The sequence below is a fragment of the Nomascus leucogenys genome, chromosome 18, assembly GCF_006542625.1.
Source record: "Nomascus leucogenys isolate Asia chromosome 18, Asia_NLE_v1, whole genome shotgun sequence".
Classification (NCBI taxonomy): Eukaryota; Metazoa; Chordata; class Mammalia; order Primates; family Hylobatidae; genus Nomascus; species Nomascus leucogenys.
In genome coordinates this window covers 15,677,986-15,689,408 of record NC_044398.1, presented here as the reverse complement: position 1 = coordinate 15,689,408, position 11,423 = coordinate 15,677,986, and the positions used below count along the sequence as shown (strand labels likewise).

The window sequence follows — 11,423 nt, the reverse complement described above, 5'->3', positions numbered from 1 at the left end:
CCTCCCTCTCTAAAAACAAAAGAAGAAAATAAATTCACATGGAATTAATGTTTATCTAGTATTTATTCCTCCTATGGTAGGCCTAATATATATTATCTTAATGATAGGCCAGAATTTTAAATGCACTAAGAGCTGACATATGATCTGCTGGTTGAAACAAAATGGCATAACTGAGACACATTCATGAAAGAACTTAGCTAATTCCATGGAAACTCTTAATTCTTTTTTTTTTTTTTCTTTTTGAGATGGATTCTCAATCTGTCGCCCAGGCTGGAGTCCAGTTGGCGCGATCTCGGCTCACTGCAACCTCCGCCTCCTGGGTTCAAGAAATTCTCCTGCCTCAGCCTCCCAAGCAGCTGGGACTACAGGCACGTGCGCCGCCACACCCGGTTAATTTGTATTTTTAGTAGAGATGGGGTTTCACCCTGTTAGCCAGGATGGTCTCTATCTCCTGACCTCGTGATCCGCCCACCTTGGCCTCCCAAAGTGCTGGGATTACAGGCATGAGTCACCGCGCCCAGCCAGAAACTTCTAATTCTTAAATGACCAAGAGATATGCTTATGAAGAGAGCTGCTTCTTAGAAGATTGTTGTAGGGGACTAGATGAAGTGATTATTTGTATGCACAATGTTTGTATAAATTTAGGAGAAGAACAAAAATTAAGATAAGTCAACATTTGTTGAGTGCCTTTTGTGTAGGAGTGTTAGATTTTTCATTTAAAGAGGTATCGCTGATGTGAAAGGAAACTAAAATCATTACAATATGATGAGTGCAATGAGTGAGGTAGGCTTCAAATGCAGTGGGATCTCCAGACATGAGAAAGGAGGCATCTAACTATGGGAGGTATGTGGGAACCTAAGGTAACCTAGATTTTCCAACCAGTTGTTAATTTCATATTTTAATTTTAAAAAGGATGGAGTTCCTTGGTATCTGGCTAAAGGAATGAAGACCAATATTTTTGTCTTTTTTTTTAATTTTTTTTTTTTGAAACGGAGTCTCTCTCTGTTGCCCAGGCTGATATGCAGTGGCATGATCACCGCAACCTCCCCTTCCCAGGTTCAAGTGATTCTCCTGCCTCAGTCTCCCTTGTAGCTGGGATTACAAGGTGTGTCACCACGCCTGGCTAACTTTTCATATTTTTAGTAGAGATAGGGTTTCACTGTGTTGGCCAAGCTGGTCTCAAACTCCTGACCTCAGGTGATCCACCTGCCTCAGCCTCCCAAAGTGCTGGGATTACAGGAGTGAGCCACCACGCCCAGCTTATTTTTGTCTTATTCAGCATTTTAAGGAATTCATCAACATTTTTAAAGACTATAAACAAGGTAGAAAAAACTACTATAGAATATAAATATAAAATATTCCACACTATCTAATTTTTTTTTTTAATTGTCTCTTCTACATCTGCCTTTGCCATATAGGAAACATTTTTCAACCATGAGCAAAACTGGAACAGTTGCTAAAGTTCTTAGGCTCAGAGGAGACTGGACAGCTAGTCCTCATTTTGGCCCAGATGGACTCCGTTTATTGCAGCCATTTAAGTCTTCCTTCTTGACCTGGGTATAATCAGTCTCTTACAAGGACCCTAATTTGAAAATACATACTGTAGCAGCACAGCTGGCTTGAGCAACTCAACTGGAAACAAGATGCAGGACCCCAACGCAGACACTGAGTGGAATGACATCTTACGCAAAAAGGGTATCTTACCCCCTAAGGAAGGTCTGAAAGAATTGGAAGAGGAGGCAGAAGAGGAGCAGCGCATCCTCCAGCAGTCAGTGGTGAAAACATATGCAGATATGACTTTGGAAGAGCTGGAGGATCATGAAGACGAGTTTAATGAAGAGGATGAACGTGCTATTGAAATGTACAGACGGCAGAGACTGGCTGGGTGGAAAGCAACTGAACTGAAGAACAAATTTGGAAAAGTTCTGGAAATCCCAGGGAAGGATTATGTTCAAGAAGTTACCAAAGCTGGTGAGGGCTTGTGGGTCATCTTGCACCTTTACAAACAAGGAATTCCCCTCTGTGCCCTGATAAATCAGCACCTCAGTGGACTTGCCAGGAAGTTTCCTGATGTCAAATTTATCAAAGCCATTTCAACAACCTGCATACCCAATTATCCTGATAGGAATCTGCCCAAGATATTTGTTTACCTGGAAGGAGATATCGAGGCTCAGTTTCTTGGTCCTCTGGTGTTTGGCAGCATGAACCTGACAAGAGATGAGCTGGAATGGAAACTGTCTGAATCTGGAGCAATTATGACGGACCTGGAGGAAAACCCTGAGAAGCCGATTGAAGACTTGCTGCTGTCCTCAGTGCGGCGCCCTGTCCTCATGAGGAGGGACAGCGATTCCGAGGGTGACTGAGGCTGCAGCTGCTGTCACGTGCCGAACATTCTTGTGACAAATTGTCTGGATTTTTTAAAAAAGGAAAAAGCAAGAATGAATCCTTCTGGTTTTTAGTTTTGTGTAAATTATGCTTCAAATCTTTACATTTTGGAAATAATCATTGCTGGAAATTCTGTTAAATATTTTGGAACTCTTTTTTTAAATTATAGTATTTCCTCTAAAAAAATTTTTTTAAAAAGAAAATACATACTGTATAATCCTTGAATATTTTCTTTTCTTTATATTATAATTTTGTCATTTAAATGTTATGATATATATCTTTTACTTACTCAACTATATCAGTAATCATTTTGGTGTAGGAATGTAAACTGTAACTGTAGATAAAAAGCATACATCTCAAATAACTATGTAGATTTACTGTGGAAAACAAAAAACTCCAGCATATCTGAATGAAAAATTCAACATTTTAAAGAAATATCATGTAAAACTTACATTTTATTAGTTTAAAAGTAGAACTTCATGTCTGTGATATGGGGTAGCAAAAAATGTAGAATTTAAAAATGAGTAAAAATTCTTGGAAGCAGTTATTCTTATTCTTATTGTTATTTCTATTGTTATTGCAGTCTAAAATTGGATAAGCATATTTCAACAATACTTTCCTCCTGGCCCAGCCCCATATCCGTATACATCAGCTAAATATCTGTGATGATTTTACTTTTATTGTTCTGGTAATGGTACTGGATCACTGAAGAATACTCCTCTTTTGATTTATCATTTTTAAGCCATGTATATGAATTATCTACAGTAAAAACAGATTTATTTATACACATGACAACAAAAAGTATATGTACATATGGTTAAACCATACAAAATTATCATTTTTATAGGTCCAAAATAGTTAATGCTTACTATATGTCAGATATATAATGTAATTTTTGTATATTATTTATTCCTCCAAATAACTCCATTATTGTAGTTATTTTCAAAATTTCTTCTTTAAGGAAATGATGACAGAGAGAGCTTAACCTGTCCAAATTACAATAATTAAATAGCAGGATTTAATCTCTGCAATTCTGAGGCAGGATTATATGCTCTTAAAAACTGCAATGTATAAATACCACCTACTGGTTATTTTAATGTATTTAAATTAAAAACTCAGGCCTCTTAATCTAATACTAAAGATTTAAAATAATTTTTCTTGATTTTCTATGTGTATTAGTCTGTTTTCATGCTGCTGATAAAGACATACCCAAGATTAGGAAGAAAAAGAGGTTTAATTGAACTTACAGTTCTGCATGGCTAGGGAGGCCTCAGAATCATGGTGGCAGGTGAAAGGCACTTCTTACATGGTGGCAGCAAGAGAAAGTGAGGAAATGCAAAAGTAGAAATCCCTGAAAAAATCATCAGATCTCATCAGACGTATTCACTACCATGAGAACAATATGGGGGAAACCGCCCCCATGATTCAAATTATCTCCCAGTGGGTCCCTCCTACAACATGTGGGGATTATGGGAGTACAATTCAAGACGAGATTTGGTAGGGACACAGAGCCAAACCATATCACTATGTAAGCAGAGAAATTCAATCTCTCTATATTTTCTTGTATGATTCTCCTATCTTCTAGCCCCAATGTTTAACAGATTAGTCATTATTTTTACTTCATCAAGATGTATATCAAGCAGATTTTCTTCCACATTTTACACATCATAATTTCTAAAAATGGAAAACAAAGTGTTTATGTTAATGATTATGCAAATATTTACTTTAGAATAAGATAATATATTGAATGTATAAAAATAATTTAATCCAATGTTACTAAACCATTGCTGCTCCAAGAATCATGTTCCATGAAATAAAATTTTACTGGTAAAGACTTCTACTTCTGACCAAGATGGAGTAATAGTGTTCAGAGTTATCTTTCTACCTAAAACTTCAAAAGTTGGATAAGATATATCATATTATTTTTTAAGACACTGCACTGAATATCAGAAAATGAAAGACAGTAATCCCTGGGAACTGGTAAACAAATAAAGTTAGCTTTACAATTTCCCCAGCTTTCTGCCTTGCAAGACTTTCTAAGAAGCACTGCAGTGAAAGAGAGAAGCCCAGAGGGACCTGGCAGATCTCCTAAGTGGAAAAGACACACTTGAGAGTCTGGGAAAACCAACACAGCTAAAATTCACAGGGCAGAGTAGCAGAGAGGAGAGCTGCACAAAAAAAGAATTCTGGAGATAGGCAGTGATTCCTGTTGAGTATTCAGCTGAGTACTAATCAGTGCATTCCTGGGAGGAAACTACTTGAGGCCAAGAAAAAAGCACTCCACATGATTAGCACTTATGTGGGGCTGGGGAGAATGCCTGTTCTCACCAGCCAGACTAGAAAATCTCATGATTTGTGGCATTGGACAGAGCACACAGAAATGTCTTGCCTTAGTAGTGGGGAATAATGTTCCTTAGATTAAGCACCACTACGACCTTACCTAAGTTAGAATCTTAAAAGCAAAACCGAAAAGGCTAAAACTGTTTGCAAGTAATTTAACAGCAACCCAGGGCAAAGATCAAGAATATGTATAGGAATATAAAATTATCCAGCACTTACAAAGTGAAATTCTCAGTGCCTGATATCCAATAAAAAATTACCAGGCATGCAAAGAGGCAGGCAAATACAACCCATAATAAAATAATAAATGAATTGAAATCAACCTAGAACTGAGGCATATGTTAGAGTTAGCAGACAAGGATAGTAAGCCAGTTATGATTACTGTCAGGAGCTATGAAGAATTTGAAATCTTATGGTAGCTGCGATTTAGCACATTAACTTGCCACAGTTTTATGGACGCTCTCAGAAGACATGAGAGCCCAGGCTCAAAGGACTTTATTACTCATAGCAAAGAAAGTAGTGTGAACTCATATGTGCATTTGGGCCTCTTTCCTTCAAGTTCAGAGGTCCCATAGAGGACCTAGATGAATGTTATACCTCCAGTGGATTTCATCATAACCAAGGAATCTTAGTATAGATGATTAAAATCTTTTTATGATGGAATGGAAATAAAACATTTTTTCCCTAGGGGAAAAATCCACTTTATTTATTATACTAATAATAAGCAAGTTGGCTGTTTGTTCCAGGAGGAGATACTGTCTCTATTTTCTAAGGTTGCTTGCTATACAACCATCTTTGAAAACATAAAGACAGTTTTTCTGCTAGCAAGATATGCAGAAATATGAGAGATTTGTATATACTCTCTATACTCTAAGAGATGAGAAATCCAAGCAGCAGATATGAAGACAGTAATGTGTGAATTGAAAATATGTATTAAAAATTTGTTTATTATTGCTGCTTTGGTATTCATTTTTAGGCCTGACATAAGTTGTTGGAAACCTAGTCATACCCCATTACCTTTGGTCTAGTTAAAACTTCTCCATGTAGTGGTTGCAATATAGCCCACTTGCTTCTTAGCTCATTGACCCCAAACCCAACACATACCACAGCTGTTGACCATGATAAAACCTAATGGTCAACACTAGAGTCATGTAAATAAGTTCCCCACTTTATATGCGTTTTCTTTTCTATTTATTTTTTCTTTTGGAGATGGAGTCTCGCTCTGTTGCTCAGGCTGGAGTGCAGTGGCAGGATTTCGGATCACTGCAAACTCTGCCTCCTGAGTTCAAGCAATTCTCCTGCCTCAGCTTCCCGAGTAGCTGGAATTACAGGCAGGCACCACCACCATGCTTGGCTAACTTTTTGTATTTTTAGTAGAGATGAGGTTTCACCGTGTTGGCCAAGCTGGTCTTGAACTTCTGACCTCAAGTGATCCACCTGCCTCCACCTCCCAAAGTGCTGGGATTATAGGTGTGAGCCACCATGCCCAGCCTATATGTACTTTCTTTATACCAGCTAATCCATAGCCCCTGCAGAAAAGCCTAAGGGATAACTCTCATGGGCTACATTCAAGGCATAGTCCCACAGATCCTCTTTCTCTCTTCTCTCTCTCTTGCTCCCCACCTACTGACTGAGCTCCCTGCTGCCTCCAGACTTCCTGTCAGCCTCTCCCTTAGAACTCCTAATTTACTTGAGACCTGTAAGAAATAAATTTCATCTGTCATGCATTTTAGTTTTACTTCCTCATTGTGTCTCATTGCCATGCACATTTGAACCTAACTTTTCCTCTGGTGAGGGCTCTGCTAGAGAATTTTATCTTTGCTTACGGTCACTCTTGACAGAGAGATCTCAAGACAAATTAGAAAGAAACCATAACAATAAAAATTATAACAATATATTGGATAAGATTTATTTCAGATTAGGTATTTCAAAAAAGAGATTTATAAATTTAAAGACATAGCAATAGAAATGAAACATAGAAGGAAAAGATAATGATAATAATAATGATGATGATTAAACAAGTAGAATATCAATGAGCTGTGGTACAGGTTGAAGTGGCTGAATATAAATGTGATTGAAATCCCAGAAGAAAAGAGAGGAGGGGACATAAAAAACTATAGATGAAATAATGTTTAAAAAATTTCCAAATTTGATGAAAACAATTACTCAAATTTCCTAAATCCCAACAAACCTTTGTTAAGTAAGAAACTGTGAAGGGGCTAACATTTTATTTTATTTGCACACTAACGAGTCCATATACTGGCAGAATACACAAGACCTCTGGGTCAGAAACTTTAAGAGATCATTCATTACTCACAACCAAAAGAGCAGATCGAGCAGCATATCACTTTAGTTCCACAAGGCCAAATCCCCACAGAGTGATGCGATGTGGACCAGATGTTACCTAAATTTGCAGGGAAATGCACAACAGAATAGGAACTCTAAGGTTTACCATATGCCCAGGAAGCCCCATGAGAGGTTCCTTAGGAGTCACTTTAAATCTGCAGTCTGACTGATACATGTATCACTGGATAGGTCCCAATAATTATAAATAATAACTAAATACTAAAGACACCATGTATACCCCAGTTATTATACTTCTTGTGGGAAGGCCTGACATTGGCCTGCCTCCCTTATGAAAACATGGTGACTTACCCCATAGGGGGTGGTTATAAGAAACCTTTAAGTGTTTAAGAAAATGCCACCAGTCTTTAGAAAGCTGTAAAGATCTCTCCAAAATGATGCTAACTATAGTTATTCAGGAAGCTTTTCAGAAGGACACATAACTCATTATTTATGTGTATTTTTTTGTACTTTTATTGATATAGTCATACCCCCATATTCTGGGGGTGCATGTAATATTTTCATACATGTATACAATATGTTATTATTAAATCAGCATAATTGGCATATCCATCACCTAAAGTATTTATCTTTTCTTTGTGCTGGGGACATTACAATTTGATGCTTTTTCTTACAGAAGTGACTTAATTAGAAAAAGTGGTATGAAATTTGTCCCTGACTGTAGCTGACATCCTCAGTGGCACCATCTGGACCCTGAAAGGCACTCAGATCATCTTTACCTCACTGGCTAGGTTTGTTACAGATGATAGCACTTACCAGGCTTCCTCGTTGCAGGCCAAAGTCGGGTCTGTGCAATCACTGATGCATCCTACTATAAGTGGATTAATGTCTCTGACCAGTTGAGAAAGTCAACACATGAACTTAAAAAGAAATCCACCTGGTTTTCTAAGCTAGATTCTGTTGGCTCATGGAATTTATTCAGAGTAGATATGAAGCTGTAGAGGGCATGACTGATATCAGTACTGCAAGTAGACTTCATTTTGTTGTTCAGAGTCTTGTTGACAATAGTCTTAAATAAATGCTGTATGAGACAAACAAAATGCATTTGGTCCCATGCAGTGTCAATTAAATAAATCAGAATTGCCAAAAAAAGTGGTATGTACATGGGAAAATTCACAAAGGAACATAACTATATAGAAAAGATGAGTGGATCTGTTGGAAGACAATTCTCAACGGTTTTATTACATAGCCTGGGACTTCTAAGCAAAGGGGATGTTTGATTAGCAAACAACTAGAGATTTAGAGATGTACTCCCCCAGAAACCTCCCAAAGTAATAAAGAGAAATCCTTCTCTTTCCTCTCCCCAGAGACATTTGCTTAAACTGGGAGATTTTGCAGTAATCAGAATGCTGAAATGACTCCAGAGTTTCTGTCTCCCTGGTTTGCACATCTTGTGTAACCCTCTCCCCATGAGTATCATGGGAGTTTCACTCCCATGTTTAGACTGCACATATAGCAAAGGTAAAAAGAAAAAAAAAAAAAGAAATTCCAGTGTAATTAATGTCCCTAATCAGTTGACTTTACATTAATCAGCAAGAAGATCATTCTGGGCGAGCATGAGATAACTAGGCAAGCCTTTTAACACAGCATCCAGGCTTTCCCTGAAGGAGGAAACACACTCTTCTACTGACCTTGAGGAAGCAAATTGCCATGCTGTGAATTGCCTATGGAGTGCCAAGAAAGGTAATAAAATAAATCACTCACAAAAAAATTAACCCCAAAAATGCATAAAAAGAAGAAAAAGAGAATGAAGGCTCTAGGGTCTGAGAGTCACAGTTATATAACTTCAAGAAACCAAATGCTTCCAACTTTTATATAATTTTTTTTTTTTTTTGAGATGGAGTCTCACTTTGTCACTCCGGCTGGAGTGCAGTGGTACGATCTTGGCTCACTGCAACCTCCGCCTCCAGGGTTCAAGTGATTCTCCTGCCTCAGCCTCCCTAGTAGCTGGATTACAGGTGCCCATCACCACACTCAGCTAACTTTTTGGATTTTTAGTAGAGATGGGGTTTCACCATATTGGTCAGGCTGGGCTCGAACTCCTGACCTCCAGTGATCCACCCGCCTCGATCTCCCAAAGTGCTGGGATTGCAGGTGTGAGCCAATGTACCCAACTATATGAACTTGAAATAGCACCCCAAGCTCCAAATAAGAACACAGATTGCAGCTTCTAAAACCTTAAGCAGAAGACATAGCTAATCCACGTGCCCAGACATGTGATCCATGGAAACTTTGAAAGCATAAATATATAGCATTAAAGTTGTGGCAATTTATTATGCAACAACAGAAAACTTATACACATGCCTTTCCCATATTCTGGGATGAGTAATATGTCTCTGGAGACATATCGTGCCAACAAGGGAACTATAAAATTTGAGAGTTTTCTAAATGTTGGAGTTTTTCTCTAGTGCATCCCACTTCATGTGCAGGTAGCATGTGTCCCATATCACATTGCTTTGTGGGGTTTGGAGCTTGGGGAACCAGCTCAAGATGTTCTGACTACTGTTTTGGTTATGAGTAATGAGTAGTCTGTTTCTCTGACCTAGCTATCTTACATTTTCTTACATAAAACAGTAGCAAGCAAACTTGTTAGCTTGTAAATGAAGTAAAATACGAGACAATTCAGTTTAACAATCACAAGCACAAAATACATGAACTATTATATATTTTGTGACATCAAAATTAAAATGGCTCAAATCCATTGATAACAAACATTAAAGATACTAGAAAAAAGGACGCACTGCATACAAAAGAAAAAAGATCAAAAATAACTGCAGATTTATCACTTAAAACAATGCAAACAAAACAATGGAGCAATATGTTTGAAGCATTAGGAGGAAACTTTTTTTTTTTTTTTTGAGATGGAGTCTCATGCTGTCACCCAGGCTGGAGTGCAATGGTGCAATCTCGGCTCACTGCAACCTCCACCTCCTGGGTTAAAGTGATTCTCCTGGCTCAGCCTACTGAGTAGCTGGGATTACAGGTGCGTGCCACCACGCCCAGCTAACTTTTGTATTTTTAGTAGAGACAGGGTTTTACCACGTTGGTCAGGCTGGTCTCGAACTCCTGACCTTATGATCTGCCCCCTTTGGCCTCCCAAAGTGCTGGGATTACAGGCGTGAGCCACCGCATCCAGCTGGAAACTTTTAAAATATAGAATTATATACTTAGTAAAACAATTTCTTCATAAACGAGGGCAAAATGAACACCGTTTTAGACTTAGAAAAACTTTAAGAATTCATCACCAGCAGATTTATAACATAAGGAATATTAAAGAAAGCTCTTCGGGCAGAAACCAAATGATATCAGATGCGAATCTGCATTTTCTCAAAGGAGCTTAAGAGCATCGGAAATGGCAAACGAATATATAAAAATTTTTCTTACTTAAATGGTTTTAAAGACGATTTGCTGTTAAAATATAGTAAAAATGTAGTGTGGAGTCTACGTATATATAAAGGTGAAATTCATGACAGGAAGGGTGAATAAAAGAACTGAAGTATAGTACTATAAGTTTGTCATAATATACATGAAAGGTTATAATATCATTTCAAAGTAGACTCTACTAAGTAAAAAATATAACCATAAATCTTGAAACAATCATTAAAAAACATCAACCAAAAAGGTAGCAAATTAAAAAAAGGATAAAACAGAACCATTAAAAAATAATTAACCCAAAAGCAGGCCATGAAAAGAGAAAAAAGGGGGCTGAGACTGATGGGGAAAATGTAAAATAATTACCAACATGATAAATTTAAACCTAACTACATTAATAATCACATTAAATGTATAGAGTCTAAGTGTCCCAGTTAAAAGATAGATACTATGACATAAAATAGCAGGACCCTACTACGTTGTGTTTACAAAAAAAAAAAAATCACTTTAAGTATAAAGATACATATCGGTTAAAGTAAAATGATAGAAAAAGATATGCCATGTGCTATTAATACTAATCAAAGTAGATTTTGGAGCAAAGAATATTACCAGTAATAAATAAATGTGATTTCATAAAGCAAATAGACATAGTCAGTAAGAGGACATAGGAATCCTAAATGTTTATGTACCTAATAACAGAACTTCCAAAGAAATGAAACAAAATTTGACAAACTGCAAAGGAAACAGACAAATTAACAATCATAGTTAGAGATTTCAATGCCCTTTCTCAATAACTGATAGAAAAGTAGAAAGGAACTCAATAAAGATATAAAAAATGAATGACATTATTAACAAACTTTACTTAATTTACTTGTTGACATTTCTAAACTTACCTCTGTCCCGAACAACAGCAGAACACAGATTCTTCTTATATGTATACAGAACATAATCAGGGCCATAAA

General features: G+C 37.2%; 1 pseudogene; it reads left to right on the top strand.

Moving 5' to 3' along the window:
* The first annotated feature begins 1,643 nt into the window (after positions 1–1,643).
* On the top strand, positions 1,644–2,363 carry LOC100579198 (annotated as a pseudogene).
* The last annotated feature ends 9,060 nt before the right edge of the window (positions 2,364–11,423 follow it).